Below are 20,269 nucleotides of genomic sequence, written 5' to 3'. Positions count from 1 at the left end.
TTTATTTATGTTTTTAGAAATGTAAAAGCTTCTTTCTGTTAGCATGCCTGAACTATAGCTGCTTACAGGAGATAGGGGGTACTTCTGAGCTTTGAAAACTTCCAATTTCTTGCCAGAATGGAGCCTTTAAAATAATTTGGTACAATGTGGACTTGTTGGCACTTCTTCCAGGCTGATGCCTGTGGTCTCTAGTTTGGGAACACAACTGTGCCTGCTGGTGGGTGTGGGCACTGCCTGAGAGACTTGGATTCCTGGTTTGGTTTTTTTTTTTTTGCCCCCATGGCACTTAATGGTGGCAGTTATTTCCAATGAGTTCAGAGCGGGAGCAGCAGCCTTTGCATCCATAAGCACCACATGTTGATTTGGACTCTGCTGCAATTGAAGAATTGGTCTTTAGCTGTTGATGGGAGAGGAGCAGAGAGGATCCAGGTGCTTCTCAGGGCAGGGAGACGGTATGCATGCATCCGCAATTCCTGCCATTCTTCTGCAAGTGTTCCCTGCATGCACACATGCACACCCCTGCCAGCCATGTGAGAACTAAAGCAGCATCTGTGCCAGGTTACCTACTTTTGAACTCATCCCCTTGGTCGCTGTCATGCCTGTGTGCAGGAGTGCTGCAGTCTAATTAGATTATATTAGAGTGAATAAGTGAATCTTAATAAATGAGCTTATGGGGGCACTGTCGGGTCAACTCAGTCCCTAAGTATAGGTAATGGGCAGAGTGCAGGCTTGGTGCAGTGTCTATGCATGCAGCAAAATGAAACAGAGATCTCCTGGGAATGCGTAAATTCTGCTGCCTTGCCATCTTGTTGGCCTGGATGTTCCAGTGTCTTGATATGATAAATGTCAAAATCCACTCGTACTTGAGCATTCTTTAATTGAAGCTTGGTGGGGAGTTGGAAGGGGAAGTCATGGCTGTGGAAACTAATAATTTGCAATGGTAAAGAATGCAAATCTCATGATCCTTTTAAATGCTTCCCATTTAACTGAAGGTGATTTTTCTTTTTTTTTAAGTCGGTCTCCTGGATACTGTTGAAAATGGGGAAAAATAAGTAGTTTGTGTTGCACCTATGCATGTGAAAACTCTGGAAAGCTGCTTCTCAGACTCCTTCTAATGCAAATAAAGAATATTGTCTTCTTGTAACTATGTGATGCAGAGAAATGGTTTAGGAGTTTCAAGCCTTGAATTTTCCTTTGCAGTGTGTGTAGGATGGGAGGGAGAGAAGAGGGACAGGAACTGTCAGGTTTGTGGGTTAATCAGAAGTGGAATAGTTACTTCATGCAGCTTTCTCGTTTTCTGCAGTGTTCTTTGTTTTTTTTTTAGCACTTTGTGGCTACGCTGCTTATCAACATTCAGCCCTAAATTCCTGTTACTGAAGAGAAGTAGATGAGGTTCCTTCCCTTTTTCTTAATTACAAGAATGGTATTTTTTTCTTTTTCAAAAGAAACTTCATCTTTGCTTGTAGATCACTGAGGCTGCTTTATAGCTTGGAGAAAGTGTGTCTGTATATTAGTAATGTTGTCAAGTACCTAATTTTCTTGCACTAATAATCTGTATTTATAAATAACTTTGTCCTCCACTAGTATTAACAGTTCCCTGCTGCTGTCACTGTCAGGTGTGCAGGATTTTCAGTGGTAATAAAGTACCTGAAGCAGCACTTCTTGCAGGTTTTTGCTCTTCCCATTGGGCACTCTCCCTCCTGGCTGATCCTGCTGCCTGTGCTGCCCTGTCTGGATTTGCTTGCAGCCAGACAATCCTGCAAATCACTACTTTGCTTGAGAACAGCAGGTACATTGCTAACAGCTCCTGTGCTGCAGGAAACATCTTGAAGCCCTTTTAGGCTGTAAGGTTGAGGAAATAGAGCAAAACTCCTGGTTTCCTTCAAGCTGTAGTTGAATGACTAACTGAGCATCAGGGAGGGCTTTTTCTTTGTCAGGTGTGTTGATGTTGTCCAGCAAAACACAAGTTCTCATTTTTTGGATTGCACATATTAATTGAATAGCTAACCTTCTCAGCCTGCCTGTCTGGTGTCCAGCTCATCAAGATGTGTTGAATAACCCAGGGAAAATAAAGCTTGAGCTCAGAATTATATGTGTGTTGAAGGCTTTTAAAGCCTGGTATATTTATGCCCGTGATTCATGGTGCTTCCAAAAACGATCCAGCTCTCATCCTGTGGAGGGGAAGTACTCTCGCTCCAGTGTTATCATCTTTCATTTAGCTGTTGCCTGCCTGAGCAATATAAGCTGAACCTGAGTTATTTTGGGCTCCTTATTCTTTTGCTTGTGAATCCCACCCTGCAAGGTGTTTCTTGCGAGCTTAATTCTGCTTGACGCTCTCTGGTATGGACTGGAAATGGTAAGCAGGGTATCTTATTTCAGGGATGTGACAAATCTTGGTACATCTCGTTGCTGTCTGTGATGTGAAAAGGTGTCTTTTGTCTGCCTGCAGCTGCACAGGAAGTTGTTGAGCCCAGGAGATAAGTGCTATCTTTTCCCCTAAGAGGGGGCAAGCTGCCTCTGCTCAGCAGCACTTTGCTCCTGTCCTGCTTGTAGTAGGGCGGAGGGGAAAATTTTCATGGGAAAATGTGAGTGGACTCATAATCCATTTGCATGTGCGTAGCTGTCAAGGAAGATGATGACTAAGCTATTGCACAAGGTAGGTGCAGCTCTTCAGGGAGTGTGCCAGGATTGGACTGCATTGTGACTGACTGATAAAAGAGCCTATAATATCAGTCAGATGATAATTCATATTGTTAGTGGTTTAATCTGACCACTGGCTATGACTACTTTTTTCTCAGCCTATTTGCTGTGGGATTTTAAGTTGAAAAGTCTGTACTCTGTGAGTACAAAGGAAAAAAGTCCAGTTTATTGCAGGAAGCGAATGGTTCCTGAGTCTCTGGTGGGGGCTGCTGGGTGACAGGAGTGTCTAAAGTTCATGACTTGCATTTGGCTCATATGGATGTCTCTCCCCCAGGTGCCTGCCTTGTGCTGCTGCTAGGCTCTTGCACAGCACCTTCCACCTGCCCTGGTGTGCATGTGGGATGGAGGTGCTTACCTTCCCATTTAACAGAAGGGAAAGCAGAGGCTATGCACCTGCAGCTGAGGATGTCAAGAGGACACCAGCAGCTGATGCTGTTCTCTTGGTCCTGTTTGTGACCTGGCCCCTAGGGCATACAGTCCCAGCTCTGCTGTGCTGGCAGTTGCCTGGTGGGTGAGTGGGAAACCACTCCTCTGCAGTGACCAAGGCTGTTCCCCTATGCGTCTTCTTTTTGGGGTCTCTGCTGCAGCGTGGGTGGGAGGCCAAACCTGGTCCCAGAAAGTGATGTTTCTTCCTGGCTTCCAAACTGGTTTGAAAGGCTGCTCTGATGATTAGTGCTGCTTTGTCTGCTAAGTCATTGCTTATGTTGTCTGGGGACATCTGAGCTTGGCTTTCATGTAGGCATTGCCTTTTTCTTAACGCTGTGCTAAACAGGTATGTGAAACCAGTTGCAGCATCTCTTTTGCTCTTCCCTGTTTCAGCTCCAAGTATACCTGAGAGCAGCACCTCAGCTACAGCAGATCATAACCAACAGATCTTTGACAGGGCATTCTCACATCTGAGAAGTTACCAGAGTTTAGTAGTGCTGTGCCAGGAAGGGCCCTTTCCGCCGGGGCTAGGCAGGAACGTTTCTGCCTCCTTTAACTTGCTGTCCTCCGGGGAGACTCGGCATGTCGTTCTCTTGGATCAGGCAGCATCTGCAGTTCTCGGTGGGGTGTGGTGCTGGGAAGCTGGCAGAAAATGGACTTATGGGTGAATGCTGTATCCCGTGTCACACCTGCTGACCTTTGCTTGTGTAAATACCTGTTGGCAGCATGTGTGGCTTCAGTTGCGATGGACTGATAAAGGAGTGTGCTGCTTTTTCTCTTTACGCTGCCCTGTTTTGTATTTACAGTGATGGTGGTGGAGGACCACAAAGCTTTGCTTCTCTGAGCTCAGACTCTGACTGAGGAGGAGCTGTTTGCCATGTTTGCTGAGAAGGTGTCCTCACCAAGCCTGTCCTAGCGTGGACAATGAGCAGCATTGTCCAGGAGAGAGGCAGAGGTAGCATCTCAAAATCTTGGAAACCGCCAAGCTGCACGGAGGATTTATGGAGGCTGTGATAGGATTTTACTGGGCTTTCCCGTGGCAGCTGAATGGGAGTACTGACAGTTCTCCCTTGTTACCTTCACCTAAGCTCACTTCCATATCTCCAGCCTGTGCTGTGCCACTGCTAGGATTGGGTTGCATGCGAAATTTAGTAAACCTCTTTACAGCTTAGTGTTTGCATATGTAAAACCAGATTTTATTTTTTTTTTAAAGTAGCTTTTAATGAGTTAGAACCTAGTTCAAGATGTACTACAAAGCTAGGCTTTCTCTGCACAAGTGGCAGTACAGCAGGCCAGTTGTGGGAGGAACAGGTATGCTTCTTGTCCACCTCAGTGGACTTCAACACATGGATTCAGTAAGCTGTGGAGCACTGTGGGTGGGAGGGAAGGTTGCAGAGGCACAGTTATGACTTGTGTGTAACATGGTCTGCAGTCTGAGGCATGTGAAAAGTGCTAGCAAAGAGGTTAGGTTTCAGAATTTATAAAGGCTTGTGAAGATTCTTGGTCAGATATTTCCATTACAAGCCTGCCTTTTCAGCCCCCTCTTACTCGATCTCCCTGTTTCTACCTTTTTTCCCACGCTGTTTGTGTGCCAAAAGAATTTCTTGGCTTAAGATCTGGTGTGCTTATTTCTAAGTAGATTTCTTAATCCCTGCTCCACATACAGGCTATTGGTTACACCTCAAACTATTACTCCAAAGTTGGAGGCAAGTAAGTTTAGATCTGTCTGGTTGCAGTGGAGTGCTAGGTTGGTCTTTGCATGCCAAAGGAGGAGCGAGCAGATTGTGGGACACTAAAGCAAGGGGAGTGAGAACCCAGAGAAGCATGAGAGAAATTATCTCAATACTCTGCGTTTCTGTTGCTGAGTGTTTTTAGGCCTTTTAAACAACTTGGCCTGTTCTTGAGTTCAGGTCAGTGCTGTGCTGATCAGTAAAGTTGAGTGTGCACGCATGTGTTATGAGGCTGTTTCTGGGGAGAACTCTGGGATGTTGGGCTATTGACTTGAATTTAGAATTCTGAAAACAGTGAAATGTGTATTTGAGGTCCCTTTAGGAAGCTATTACAAGCTTGGTCCTTATGGTCGCAAGTGGGGAAAGCCGAGAAACCCTTAGAGATGCACTTTGAATGCATCTTCGAATGCATTCTTTGGTGGGTTCTTGTGTGTTGTCATCCAGCTCCCAACATCTCTCTGTATCCGGAGTTAGGCAGTGCACTGTATTGTGGAAGTGGGGCCAGTGTGGCTAAGGAGTGTTGCAGGGTCTGCTGGGCTGCTGCTGCTTGGAGGAACATTGGCAAGCCTCAGCATCGCTCACCTGGGGAATCAACAGCTACACAAGGAAGGTGGTAAAAGAAAGCTCTGTCACCACATGGCCCAGGTGTAATTCAGATGTATTAAGCCAGTCTATGGAGGAGCTGGAGCCTTTTCCCTGGCACTGGAGGGGAGTTTAGTCTTTTGCTCTGAGTGTTTTAAGACAAGATGCAAATATTGCATTGGACTTTGCCGTAATACTGCACATGAGTTGAGTACGTGACCTTCTTAAGCTGCCTGTCCAGATCCTAAAGGGTCCCTGCACTGAGATGATGCTAACTGTGTATCACTTCTTCATGTGTGAGTGCCTTCAGCAGACTCTTAAATGAAGCACAGAGAGGTTAAAAGGGTGAAACAAAACCTTATGGAGAGGGATGTGTGATGCTACAGTTTAGGAGCACATATCCTTGGAGTGGAAGTTGAAAGCATGGTATCTTGGTGGAGCTATAGCCAGTGAGGTCCTTGTTGTAGAGCAGGAGGTGTTCTGGACAGATGGTGAAGTGAGCCCTTAGTGCTGCTCTTGATAAATAGGCTATATGCAGTATCTCAAAAGAGAGTGGAGAGGGACCTTAACACTTCACCAGTCTCAGTAGGGAAATGACCACGGTTCAGCAATTTCTTAAATTTCACATTGTGCTTTTGAGTTAAAAGTTCCAGCTCATAATGCAGTTTATACTTTGAAATACACTGGGGTAACTTGTATGTTGCCGATCCTGTAGGGATTACTTCAAAAGCCTCTTTTGTTCCTTAACCATTTTGAAACTGTTTCTAAGATTATTAACAGTACAATGTTCTACAGCGTAAGGAATCTGGCTTGTATATAGAAACACTCTCTTTATGCCTGTGTGATGACATAATTTAGGATGAATGTTGAAGGACAGCTTTGCTGTGGAGCAGTCCAACTAACTCGTATCTGCTGTGGAAGGCTTGGTGGTGGGAGTCTGTTCATCCTTCAGCTGGTACAGATTTGTGCTGGAGCAGAAAGTCAAAACATCAGTGTTGTAGGAAGCCCAAGCTTCTGAGGTCCAAACTGAGTCCTGAATGTATGTCTAAACTTCCCCTGTGTTTGAAGACTTTTATAGATAGAGCATGAACAATGTTTTAATCTGGCAAGTAATTTTAAATTTAATGTACAGTTACAATGCAACCCTCTTTTGCAGGTGCTGTTCCTAATGTGGATGCAGATTAAAACTCACTGATTGTTACTAGCAGAAGAGTGGTAGATGCCTCTTGTATCAGTTAAAACTTGTTCCCTGCAGTCCTAGGGCTTTAGTTTGCTTCTGTACCTAAGTGGCAGGAGTTGTGAGTAGGAGGCTGCTGCTGTATGGCCAGGTGAAATAAAACACGGCACCCATGCTCTGTATGGAGGTTGCATATTCATCATTACAGCACTGAGCGCCTTGTGGGAAAAACTGTCTCAATTGTCAGTCTGATTTGCAGTCAGAAATGCATTCATGGCCCGTTACTACCCACTTGTTCCTACGCCAGCATTGTCCTCTGTCTTGAACCCCACCCTGCAAGGTATGAGTGGGAGGAAGCCGAGCTGTGGGTCTGGCCCCTGTTTGCTTGGGTGTAGTTCACAGCAGCATAGCTGTACGTGCACAGGGGGAAGCAAGGGTAGAGAGTAATGCCTGCTCATGCCTGGCTGTTGGGATTTTTCCGATGTTTTTGTGTCTTTCTGAACTATGACTGTGGTATACAGTATTAAAAGCAAAAATAGGCATGGTGATGCAGTGCTTGCACAGCTGTGTAAGCTGAAGAGGAGGCAATTCCTGGGGAGGCTTGTAGTACTCATACTTCCTAAGTCCTAGTTAGGTGGTTGTGCTGGGCGTGTTGATAATAACTCTATGATGCCTCTGTCAACTTATAGGAACTTTGACTTCTGTATGTTGAGCCTGCATTTCTCCTATCTAGCCTAAACCAAAGTTGCCCCTTTAAAATCTCGGGGTTGAGAACTAACTGCATATTCCTGAGTTTTAAACTCTAGACATATTTTAAAATTTATTACGGTTCTGAACTTCGATTGTTTAACTAATGGATACTTTTTCCCACCTTTTCCCCCACTATACTCTATTCGGTAAAAACAGAGAAAAATCTTGCCTGTTGATTTCATCTCCCTTTTTTAGCTGAAGAATTATTAAGACTTAGCCTGATAATGGGGTACAGCAATCTTGTTTCAAATGCTGCTTTCTGATGCTCTCATTTAGCTAGGTCTGTGCCACTTTACAGGAATTTTGATGGAGTAATCACACTTTCTTTCCCTTTTCTCTAAAGGGAGGTCACTCAAATACTTAGACATAATCTGTGTAGTAAAAAATATCTTAAAGCTTCAGGTAGTTAGGAGAAATCACATGAAAGCATCTACATCTAATATGATTCACAATCACTTAAGAGTTTTGGTTTCCCTGTATGAGTTAACTCTCCTTAACTTGCAGCCTGGTTCAAGAGTGGGTCTGTCTCTTTTTTCCTTTAGGAATTCAAATAGACAAGAGCATCCATCTCTTTTTGTCCATTGCTGCTTAACAATAGGATTGTTGAGTCACCAAGAGGTTAATGAAGCACTTCTTTTTTTTTTTTTTTTTTTTTTGTCAGTGGTCCAATCTCTTTGTATAGTTGTGTGGAACAGCACACTGAACAGAAATAATGGGAAAATCTTGTTGGTGGAATGACTGAGATTGTCATTTTGCAATACTAGGGTAAAGACCTGCTTAAGCTTCAGGCTTCTGGCTGTGTACGGGGTGGCTGATTACAAATCCCTCTGCAAGAACATTAAATATTAGTTTCTCTGTATCTTTTGCATTCAACAGAGTTGGAGCTAGGGGGATCTGAACCATTACAGTTGGTTTAGCAATAGCTTCCCATTTAGTATTTAAAATGCTTTTGTTACGATGAGTCTTTTGGGATTTGGCATTAGAAAAAGGGTGAATTGTAGCCCTTAATTATGAAGTGCGGGAGCAATTGCAGCCGGACAGACAGGCAGCAGTCCAGCTCCTCTCTTACTGGGTGAGCAATGCTTTTGTTCTGTGCCATCCCACTGCACAAATGACTGTAGCGGGCTGTTGCTAGATTGATTCGTTTTGATCTCTTTTAGGAAGGGGTTTGAAAGCTCTAATTTTGGGGTTATCACAGTGGTCCTTCAGGCTTCTGCCCTTTTGCTCTGAGCAAATCTGTTACTGTGGCTGTCCCAAAGAGCTTCCCATGGAGGCAGCTGACAAGGGGGAGCATGGGACTAGAAACCAGTTACTAAATCCAGTTGTACTGGGACATTGGTGGCTTGGCTTGTGTAGGTGCAGTGGCAAAGTAACTGCCAGGAAGGACTTGAAGATGCAGTGTTTTGCTGGCAGCCTGACCCCTTTGCATGTGCAGGCAGGCGATGGAGAGCTTTGAGAAGTTTGGGGGAATTGAGCTTGGGAAGGTACAGGATGGGATTGTGCTCTGTGGCATGTGGGTGAGCTGTGACTTGCCAGATGCCACCTGTGGCAGGGAGAGACTTCTCTTCCCCTATCTCTGATCAGCCTGTGGGTGAGACCATCCCTTGCCCAGCAGAGCTGGGTGGCATGGGGACTTGCAGGAGTTCCTATTGGTGTCAGGGATCTAAGAAACTCTCACCTTTTGCCCCCAGAGCATCTCTCCAGGCTGGGCTTCCCCTGCAGTTCAAGTCAAAGTGCACCCATTATTATTGAGGCATTGCTGTTTGCCCAAGCTATGCCTCCTTTCCAGGCTTATTGTTAGGCGAAGACATCATCACGGAATTGATAAACCGCACTTTCACTGTGGTGTGCTTTGCTTCCAGCAGAGCTCATGCTGGGAAATGGAAAATACAGAACTCCTCTGTGGGACACTCCTTTTTTAACCCTCCTGGGAGCTGCTGAGCCTCCATGGCGGCTGATATATGTATAGTAATGCCTTCTCTTGTTGGGAGTGTTAAAAATACCCACTACAATTTTCCCTTTTCCCATACCAAAATATATTAATGTGCTGATGCTTTGATTAGTCATTTCCTCTTCCTTTGTTCCTTTTGCAACAGGGTAAAGGACTGTGGGTGCGTACCTCAGTAGAATCTTGTATGGTTAGGAAGTCTGAAGCTAGATTCTCCTGGGTTAATACGTGTCTTTGTTGGCAGAAGACTTCTATTCTCATCTGTTAAATACACATTTAAAAGTAAGTCTGGATAAAGTAACTTTTATAGTGTTCATACTAAGAATATCTTTGTTGCCTGATTTATGTTTTGTAAGGGAAAGACATTCTAAAGGCTAATAATTCTACTATGAATTTAATATATTCTTGCAAGAAAACTTCAGTGATGCGTTGCTATAGGAAAATTTCCAAATTCTCTCATTTATTTCAAGGTTTCTTGTCTTCCTTCTGCACTGTTGCCTCTGTGCATGCATGCACCCCACTTCCCGAGTTCCTGTGAGACTGTGTTTGGTGTGGGCAGAGAATTGGTGAAAGCACCAGTGTGACACTGTTAGGCTGTGCATGGCTCAGTTGTAGGATAGTTTTGGCAATGGTGCAGAGGTACAAAGGTTAATGTATTAAGCTATATGGACCTGCTTAAACGTTGCTCTGACTGACTTGCTAGCACTTAAAGGCTGGTTATTTTTTGCTTCTCCATTGCTGCTGCTTTGGTGAGAAATTTGGAGAAAAGTTTTAGCACTGAGTTGCCTGGAGACCCACAGAACAAGTGGTAGGTTTAAAACTTGCTTGTGTGTCTGGAGAAATTCAAGTGAGTAGGCGTCATCTGACCAATATGGTTAAGGGCAAAGTTGAGTAGGAATTTGAAGAATTGAGCAGTAAATTAAGACAGACCTCTTCATAGGTATGTACAAACTTCAGAAATACATCCTCTAAAAATGCCATCCTCATTTGCAATCTGTCATGGTTTTCCTGTCATTCTGGCTCTGAGGATATCTGCTTTGCCCTGGATTCAAAGTGGAGGACAGCTTGTGCCTGCCTGAGGAGGTGAGGCATGGGCAGCAGTGCTGCTCCTGCCAGGCAGCTTGAGGAAAAAAAGCGTTGGTGGGGCTGTGTGAGGCACAAGGGAGGTAATTACTTCTTCTGGGATGCATAGGCAGATAGGCAGATAATAGACTTGACTATTTGTAGCTCTTGTATATGAAAACCTGGGTTGTTTTTTTAATGAGAATTAGCCTCCTGGCCTCTGATGCCATTCATACTTTCACACCAATCTGCTAAGAGGGAAAAAAAAAAAAAGCTGAACTGTCCTGGTTCTGGCTGGGATGGAGTGATTTTTTTTTTTTTTTTTTTTTTTTTTTCCCCCTAGTAGATGGTATAGTGCTGTGTTTTGAATTTAGGATAAGAAAAATGTTGATAACACACTGACTATAGTTAGATATTCCATACCATATGTTATGCCCAGTACATAAATGGGGAAGGCTGGCCGGAGCCGCTGCTTGGGAACTGGCTGGGCAGCTTTCAGCAGGTGGTGAGCAATTGCATGGTGCATCACTTATTTTGTATATTCTAGTTATTTTATTTTCTGTTCCTTTTCTGTCTTATTAAACTGTCTTTGTAGCAACCCATGAATTTTACATTTTTTTTTCTATGCAGTTCCCTACCCCATCCCATGAAGTAGGGAGGAGTGAGCTTTGTGGTGTTTAGCTGCCTGCTGGGTTAAACCACAACATGGACCAAAGGCCTTTCCTTCTTTTGTTTCTGCCTCCTCTTATTTTACATTTACTTTTTAAAACCTAAACAAGAATTCATAATACAAGAATGCATATTTAGATAGTTAATTTACTATATACGCTGGGGAACAGAAAATGTTTCATTCCAGCTGTTTTTCTTTGCACATTGCTGTGAAAGTATGAGAGGAATTTGAGTACTGAGAAGTTACTGCTTGTACCTGCTTCCCTCTGTCCTTCCATGCTTGCAGAAACTGAATTGGATGTAAAGAGATGAAAGGGCTGTAGCAGCCCCACATTTCTCAACCGATGTTCTTTCAGTTTTTTTGCTTGGAGTTTGAGGCTCTGCCTCGTTTGTGACCAGGGGGAAGCCAACTCTGTAATTGCTGTGGGTGCTGTAGAGCTTGTTTTAATCAAGTTAGAATAATAGAGCATGGCAAGGGTAGGTGCAGAAGTCTCAGAATAAATAAACTTATGCTAGTGCAACTTACTCCTGTGTTTAGAAAGGATTAAGCCATGTTGGAGTAAGATAGCCTGATACCCTTCACCTGGCCTTGTTTTGGCAGTCAACTCTGGGAATGACACTGTGTGTGGTTATGTCAACAGATGCAGCAGGGGATAAGATGGGTGATGGGCAGCTTTGTGACCCCAGCTGAAGGATGTTCAAATAGTTGTGCTGGTGATGCAAAACCCGGTGTCCTAGGACAGGGTGCTGTGCTAGCTGAGCGAGCCATGGCAAAAGCCCGAGCAAACCCACCTGGGCTGTGCAGTGCTCAGCATCGGAGTTACTGTATAGTGCCTGCCCCTGGCTTTAGGGGATAGTAGCTGCTCTCTGAGGCTTTCTGTGTATCTGCAGTGAAGTGTATACCATGACTATATATTTATAGAACAGATGAAAACAGATGTCTAAAGTCCTTTGTTGAGGTGCATAGTGGCTTTGATCTTGTGTAAATGGCACTTGCGTGTGGTAAACTCGAGCTGTTATGGACTGTCACATCAACTTGGCTTGTACAGATCTCCCTTAACTTTTCAGACACCTAACTGGAACAACAAAACAGGCATGGCCTGATTCCTCCCTGCCATCTAGGTGCTGGGCAGAAACAGATTTCAGGTGTCATTGTGTGTGTTTGATGCTTCTGCCTGGCTGCCCCGGGAGTCTTGGTGTAAATTTGTACCAGACTCCTGCTGCTGGGTGGTTTTGTGTTGCAGGAGACCCCTTGATGCTTGAGAACTACATAATGTGGGGAACTGCTGCTGAGACTAGTGATCTAAACTCAACTGTGGCCATTAATCTGCTAACTTTCTCTCTTATTAATGCAGGATTGCATACTGAAAATAAGGCTTTGGCAAAACCCCAGGTTCTCTTATTACCTGCAAAGCCAGAACTGATGTGTTAATCAATGTTGGGCTTATTGCAATGAGCAAATTGCAATTATTCCTTGAGCAAACCTGTGAAAGCCATGCGTTGCAATGCAGCTGGGCAATGCCGTGGTAAGAACAGTGAAAGTTGTTTTTAATCAACTTGTTATGTTGAGATGATTAGAAATGTAAACTTAGTTCTTTTCTAAAACATGGCTGAAAGGTACAGCTGCCTTGCTGGCTGAGTTTGTTGGCTTTATCTGGCAGCTTTGGAGATGAAGTGAGAGTTGTCTGCTGCCCAGCTTGCAGAGGAGGTGCCTCTCTGAGCGGCTGTACCGATACCTTCCCTTGCCTTAACACCAGCAGAGTTGTTCCTGCTGGTGCATTCGTATGGCTACTCGTACAGCTTTTCTTGCTGTTGAACTGTGCTGTCTGATCTAGTGGGGGATCTTCTGGCTGTTTGGAGCTTCTGTGTGAGTGATCTTGGCTACTGTTGCTGCCCGTTTGGGATGTGAGCAAAACCACAAGCTGAGAAAATTGGTGTCTATGTTCAGCCTTTAGTTTGGGTTTTGCTGTGCTTTGGTCCTTGGTGAGAAAAACACAGCCAACGTTTTTTCCTTCATATTTTGAGAATTAGCATTTCCCAGTTCCGTGCGCACAGAAGTGAGTGGTGATTGAAGAGCAAGTGTCAGATCTGGTCTCTCCTTGCAAGGAGAGCAGGGAAAAGGGAAGCGCTTGCTTACCCAAGACTGTGAGCCTCGTGAATAGTTCATGGTGGTTGGGCAGAGCATGCCTGTACATGAGTGTGTGAAGGAAGGAGCTGGGGAAGCCTCAGGGGCTCCCTGGAAACAGCGATGGAAGGTGCAGACTTGCTGAGTAAAGCCGAGAGCCCTCTTGGTGTGTAGTCCTGGCCTGGCCCTCTCCTGCTGGAAGAAAGAAACCTTTGATCCTTTACAGGCATTTTGGAAGAAGGTGGTGTACAGATGACCTGTTATCTTCTGACTTTGGAGATAGTAGGGGTGTGTGTGTTAGAAGTTAGTGATTTTTAAGGGAAAACTTGCGGTTTCTGGAGTCTGGCGAGGCCAAGGAGGCTTTCCTCTCGTCCTAATGCAGGTCAGCTTTTATCCCAAATAACATCTCCTCACAAATACTGCAAGAAGCATTCTGATTTCCTGAGACTTCAGTCCTGAACGACATAGAATTGTTGAGGTTGGATAGGAGCTTTAAGATTGACTCTGACTCTTAACCTGGCCCTGCCAAGCCCACCACTGAATGACATCCTTAAGTGCCACATCTACACACCTCTTAAATACCTACCAACCACCTCCCTGGGCAGCCTGTTCCAGAGCTTGACAACCCTTTTAGTAAAATATTTTTCCTTGTATTCAATCTAAATCTGCTCTGGTGTAGCTGGAGCCCTCTTCTTCTTGTCCTATGGCTTGTTACCTGGGAGCAGAGACCAACCGCACCTCGCTACGCCCTCCTTTCAGGCAGCTGTAGGGAGCAATAAGGTCCCCCCTGAGCCCCTTCCCTCCAGGCTGACCCCCCCAGCTCCCTCAGCCGCCCCCATCAGCCTTGTGCCCCAGCCCCTGCCCGGCTCTGGACACGCTCCAGCCCCTCGGGGTCTGTCTGGTGCTGAGGGGCCCAACGCTGAGCCCAGGGCTCGAGGTGCAGCCCCCCCAGTGCCCAGGGCAGGGGGACGGTCACTGCCCCCAGCCCTGCTGGCTGCAGTTTCTGCTCTCAAGAGTCTTTGTGCTCATGCTTTGGTGAATGCTGTGGGTTGCTGCTGTGACAGGGTCTGTGCAGTTTTGGGGTATTTGGGTAAGCTGCTGGGCAGGAGTGCAGAGCATGGTTTTCCAGCTTGTTCCTTGCTCTGTGCCAACAACAGGTGTGTATGCTTTTATCCCTGGATAAATGTGAGGTTGCTAGTTCTACTTTCACTGGTGCAAATTCCAACTCTGGGCTTTATCCTGTGGCCCAGGTGGTTTCAGGGCGTCAGCTGCTGCACGACAGTGAATCCCTGCCTGCCTTATCCTGTATGAACTTGCCTGGACTGCCAGGCTGTGGTGGAAATCTCCTGTGTGCTCCTGGCAAACCCTTGCGGGAGGACCTGGGGCGCTCACTGCTGCTGGCACTCGGACAAGAGCAAGGTCATCTGCCAGATAGTGGTGGCAGTGTCATGTAGCTGTATTGTGTTTCTGGCTTGCTCTCAGCACTGCTGTGTTTTGTCAGGTGTTGGCTCTAAAAAGGTATTAAAAAACCCCAACGCCCTAAAAGTAAAGGTTTTTGTCGAAGCAAATCTGCTCTTTTCTGGAATTTAACAAATAACGTGTCTGTGTTAACTAACATCAAGCAACTGAGAGCAGGCAGAGCCCAACAGATGGTACAAACAGTGGCATGTTTGGAATGGAAAATATTTACCTAGAGGGTATTTGAAGGCACTGAGATTGTGCTCTGCAAATGGCTTAATTGTATCAGTGTAATAAAGTGAAGAAGAGCAAGATTTATTGACAAGTCTTATTCTCCTCTTGCTGTTAGCGGCTTGTAGGGGGTGTCAAGCACTGTTGAGCTTCACTTGAACAGGTCTCCTTCCTGGAGAAGAGTAACTTTAATACATGAATTCTTAGTCTGTAATTTCAAGTATCTGCAGCTTGCTTGTGTTGCTGCAAAAATCGTGCTGTCAGGGCAAGTATTTAAATGAAAGAAACCCATAGCTTGAACTGCTGTTTATTATGCTTCCCCCCCTTAGTTGTGAGAGGACTTCTGTAAACAGAGCAAGGAAATATAGATATAAAAGTGGAGTTTAAAAAGAATGCAAAAAAGTAGGTTAAACTTTGCCATCGGGGTCAAAACTGGCAGGGCCATTTAGACCTTCAGCTTTTCTAGGTGGTGGGTGCTTTGTGCATGCCTAAAGTTGTACAGTTTTAAGTGACCTGTGGGAAGATTGTGCATGACCTTACTGGAAGCTGCACCTTTTTCCTTATTGTAGGTGGCAGATGAGATTTGTATGTAGTATCTTACTGTCCTGTCTTAAAAAACAGTGTCCAGGTGAAGTTGTCTCCTTGCTGATGTTCTCAGAGCAGTGTGTTTTTTGGGAATGGGTAACCCTTGAAAGGGAACACTGAGGAGGGTGCTGAGTTGTTGCAAGGGCTCCCTTTGTTCCCAGTGCTGCTCACCTGCTGAAGTTAGCCAGGTGTTAATGAAGTCGGAGGAAGTTTGATGGCCTGAAATCCCTGTGTGCTTTGACAGCTCAGCTTTCACACTCTGCCTCTTAGTGTCACATCACAGAAGCTTTGCTGTCTTCTGTGTCTTGTCTTGGGGTGTGAAGAACACCTTGTGTTTTCAGTGACATACAAGGCTGCTTAAAAAACCCAAACTACGCCAACCTAGGTTCTAACTCTTGATTTTTTTCTTATCATATAGCAATGCTGATGTTAAATGAACTACCATTAGGTTTTTCTGGCAGCCCTCCTCACTGGAACTTGAGCCCAGCAGTGCTTTAGTTTGTTAATACATAGTCACAGGGAACTGGTTGCTCCTGCTGTATGAATGAGGAAAAGGCATGAAGTGGCTAAACATCTTGTTTGATTTCGTGTTTTACCTGTGGTGGACCTGGGTTTAGTTGCCTTGTTTAGCCCCAGTTGCAGGGCATCCTCTGCTGCAGAGCTCTGGGGGAAGATTGGCTTGGGAGTGAACCTCTGTGAGAGGATCCTCTTTGCAGCTGGCTGATGTGGAGTGTGTGGCAGATTAAGGAGAAAAAATCGTGTTACCTGTTTGAGGGGTTTATTGAATACAGATACTCTTGAGACTTCTTGCTGTGTTCCTAGTGACTGTTGCATGTGAGGGCTTTCTCTTACGTTTGCCAGCTTGAGAAAATCCCAGGGAAAATACCCCAATTAAAGGAACTGTTGCTGTAGCTAAATCATACGTGGCATCTCTTAAACTGCTTAGTATTTAAAAAGAAAAAAATAATCACCTTGGCACTTACATTTTGCCCTCTTAATGTTAGTTTTTCAGAGAGGCACAAATCCCTGGAGATACGCGCATCTTGGGACCCAAGCATTTACAGAGGCAATGCCTCTAATGTGCTGGGGCTAAGCTATGAGTCACTCATTAGCCAGATGGAGCTATAATTTATTTCTGTCTTCTTAAGTAAGCTAATCCCCTGGACCTAAACTGAATGAATAGCCCATGAAATGTGGTATCTGTGCAGGGTGAAACTTGAGATTTAAATGCAAAAGCAAAGGGTGTGTTACAAAATCCAGGGCAATGTTAACTAGTGGAGGAAATCAGGTGCAAGCAATGATACTGCAATGGAGTTCAGAAATTAGTTATTTTTTCTGTGGCATGGGCTCTGTTTAGGGGAACAAAAGTGCAATTCTTTTGTTAAATGCAGGATGGGAACAGTAACAGAGTCTGTACGCAGACCGGGACAGATGCGGTTTGTTCCCCTCTTTCAGAATGACTAAAGGGATGTTGTGAGTTCTTGAATTTACAATCGAGAGGGGAGCGTGCTTGCAAGTGGGGAGCCTGGCACAAGTGCTGGGCAGCTAGGCTCTAAGAAGTGTGCCTGATGGGTATTAGGTTCAATATCAAATACAGATGAAAGGTGAGTATTTAACAGAATACCTCGCTATTTAAACATAGCTGAAGTTGCTGTGCCTCTGGTTGGCAGCAGTGAGGGGGTGTGCGTGCCATTTCTACTGGGTGTGCCTTGTCTGGGGATTGCAGCTTGGAGTGGGTAGAGAGCTGATGCAGCCACCCTGGAAAGTTGTCCAAGGGCGGGCTGCAAATGATAGAAGGCCACTTGCAGCACCTTCTAGGGGGGAGAAATAACATTTTTGTGAGGGTGTCTTCTGTTTCTGTAGCTAACAGGAATAGGAGGGATGGTAAAACTAAACCCTGAGGAGCTCTTAAGCTGGTATGTGAGGGTGTGTAAAAGTTAATGTACCATTTTCCCCGGTTTAATAAAGGAGCTGCTTTGTCCTGTTCCTTTTTGTATGGCATGGGATTTTTCTTCCCTATAAATTGCTTCTGTTTTTTCTGATATGGTTTGTCAATGTAATATGGAAGTATAAATGGAAGTGGAGAAGCTTTTTTGGTAATTGTAGATTGTCAGAGGACAACTGGAAACTGTGAGCCAAAATGCTGCCTATTTACCCCCCATGGCAAGAATACCACTTTATAAAGACATCTTGACAAGGAGTGGATGGTGAAGGATGTAATCTTGTCATTCTGCACGCAAGCCAGCAGCAATGGTATCCTCCTAGAAGGTACTTTTAAATGAGGGCATTTTCCATCCATTTCCCACACTAATTTTCCATCTCAGCCCAGCATGTGCATTACCATCAGAGCAGAGCTCGTTTGCTGTTCCCAGTTGTGCTTAATCAATTATAGTTACACCATGAGGCTTTTTTTTTTTTTTTTTTTTTTTTAAATCCTGCTTCCACATGAAAGGTTGGATTTGTATGTGAAATTCCCTGCTGGACTTTGGAGATGAAATCTGTGTACCTCTGATCACAGTGTTTGGGGTGGAAGCGTTCATGTGACTCATGCTCCGCTTTGCCTGATGACTGAGAGGAGGACAGGAGCAGGACCTGAGTCCGTTGAGGCTGTGAATCTTGTGTAGGGTGAAATGATCCCGTTGCCCAAGTGGAGGGAAGCGCAGAGAGGGGGGAGCTGGGTGGTGGATGGAGCCTCAGCAGAGCTTGTGTTGCTTGGCCAGCTCAGAGATCAGATCTCATGTAGTCCAGCACATATTCCTCACTTGGACTAGCTGTTCTAATTATTTATTTATGGCTCCTCTTCAAGCAGCTGAAGCTTTTAGATGTGTCTGGCCTCTTTGGTCTCAAAGCAATAGTCATTTCCTGCTAATACTTGGTCTTGCCTTGATGAGCGTTGTGTCTCCTGACACTGATGTCTGGAGCCTTTATAACATGTTTTGCTGAGGAAGTGATTTGACCTGAGTGTTTGCTGTCAGGTGCTGGGAAATGTGTAGGGATGACTGCAGGGTGTGAGCTTTCCAGCTTGGCCAAAGCAGTGGGATGAATTTGTGGATAGCTGCATGCTTCTGTATCAGCAAGGCTGAGGTGGGCTGTTTGGTCTCTTTGTGGTTAGGTATTGTAGTTGTTGTAGTAATGTATTGTAATGATCAACTTAATTACACTTGTGAAAAATCTGCTTAATTACATATTTACTTTGGGGATTAGCTTCTCCCATAAGCACTCAATATTGACTTTGGCTGAGGCAAATTTTCAAGTTCTGCTTCCTTCAAGAGATGACTAATACTAGATCACTTAGTGCAAGAAGCTGGTTTTATCAAGTAGCTGTAACTAATCATTCTGAATGCTCCAGCTTAGTTTTGAGCCTCTGTGCTTTTTCTCCCTGAAAGACAAGATTTTTCTCACATCCCTCTCAAACCATTCTGAAATGTTCTGTGCTGGATGTAATTCTAGACCCAAGCTTTTTCAATAATCTGTGTGCTCAACAGAAAATAAATACAAACTGGGAGGAGACTTAACATTAAGACAACTGATGAATAATTAGTGTATTGAAATGTTAGTCTTTTATTTGGATAACTTAATAGCCAAATTAGATTTCTCAACCCTTGCTTTCTGTGCTGCTCAATGCACTATACAAATACATTATCACAGCGACTCTTCTGTGTCTGGGAACTATTACATATAACAACTCTTCCCTCTTGAGCTAGAGCCAGGCTCCAAACCAAGCCCTTGCCAATGTGGCAGGATGGCAAGCCAGCTTACGATAGCGGTTTCCAGCACAGCCAGGAGTTGAGGTGAAACAGCCTTAAATGTAATAGTACTATGTGGTATTTAAAGAGTAATCCTCTGTTGGTCCAGAAGCAAGGAGAGCCTGTCCTCTCCCTGCATCATGCAACTTCTGCATGGACTTTGTGCACTCTGCGCTCAGTAGGCACACCTATTTTGTAAGTGGCAGTGGAAATACCTCAAGCAATATTGCTTTAAGGTGTGGGGCAGTCCCCCCTACAGTTTTTGGGGTTATCCCAAGATCCCTTGCCTTTCATTCCCAAGATAATGGGTCTTTCAAGGGACAGTTGAGTTAGTTGTCTTTTCTTGTGTAGAGGAAAATGTATTGAAGGTCATGCTTTCTCTGGTGACTTTTTAACCGAGTTGGTGAATCAGGAATTGCACTTGCTTAGAGTTTTGAATGTGGGTTTTTTTAATGGTTGCTTCTTTTTTAACTTGGAACAAACAATCTGGAAAAGATTTGCATTCTTCCTGCAAAAATCCTTGTCTGTTTGTAGCGATTAGTTGTGAAGTGGGAAAATCTGGCTTGTCTTGGCCCCAAAGTTAGGTTTTTTTAGCTTCATTCTGACTTCTACTCTGTGGTTCCTGCTTTTAAAAAAAAACAATAATGCTTGGGGCATAAGTAGTGTTTTTAGCAAATTATCCTGGAGACTTCTGGTCTGTTAGTGCCCTGGAAGTTGTACACCATTACATGTGCAAAATAAGTAACAGATCATCCTGTGTTCCTGTAAATGTGTAGATTTTTCATGAGTTTAAAGCTGGGTTTTAAACTTCAAAAGGCAGTTCTGAAAATACTTGGTTCTTTGTGGTTGACTAAAATTTAGGGTGCTCTCCCTTCTTTCCCTCATTCCCCTCATTCCACTTCTGAAGCTGTCATAAATCTGGGAACAAAAGGAAGTTGAAATTTAACTCCCACTTGCCAAGATAAAAATCTTAATTTGTTAAATTTGATTTACAGAAAAAAAAAAAAAGTGTTGCTCTGCATGTACTGGTCCTTATTTCACAGCCTCTGAAAGTGCTGTATTTTGATTTCTGAAATCAAA

General features: G+C 44.5%; 1 protein-coding gene across 18 annotated transcripts in view; it reads left to right on the top strand.

Annotated features, from left to right (window-relative positions):
* KTN1 (kinectin 1) overlaps positions 1–20,269 on the top strand; it is a 78,040-nt gene that overhangs the window by 3,388 nt on the left and 54,383 nt on the right. Inside the window, exon 1 of one of the 18 annotated variants that reach the window (XM_027803477.2) lies at positions 17,031–17,047. The exons of the other annotated variants lie outside the window; for them this stretch is intronic. The gene's annotated coding sequence lies outside the window, so the exon portion shown is untranslated. Of the gene's footprint in view, positions 1–17,030; positions 17,048–20,269 lie in introns of those variants that run through there. 18 annotated transcript variants of the gene reach the window in all.

The sequence above is a fragment of the Falco cherrug genome, chromosome 7 (assembly GCF_023634085.1).
Source record: "Falco cherrug isolate bFalChe1 chromosome 7, bFalChe1.pri, whole genome shotgun sequence".
In the NCBI taxonomy this organism is placed as follows: Eukaryota; Metazoa; Chordata; class Aves; order Falconiformes; family Falconidae; genus Falco; species Falco cherrug.
Note: the sequence above shows the minus strand (reverse complement) of the source record. Positions and strands in the feature narration are given on the sequence as shown.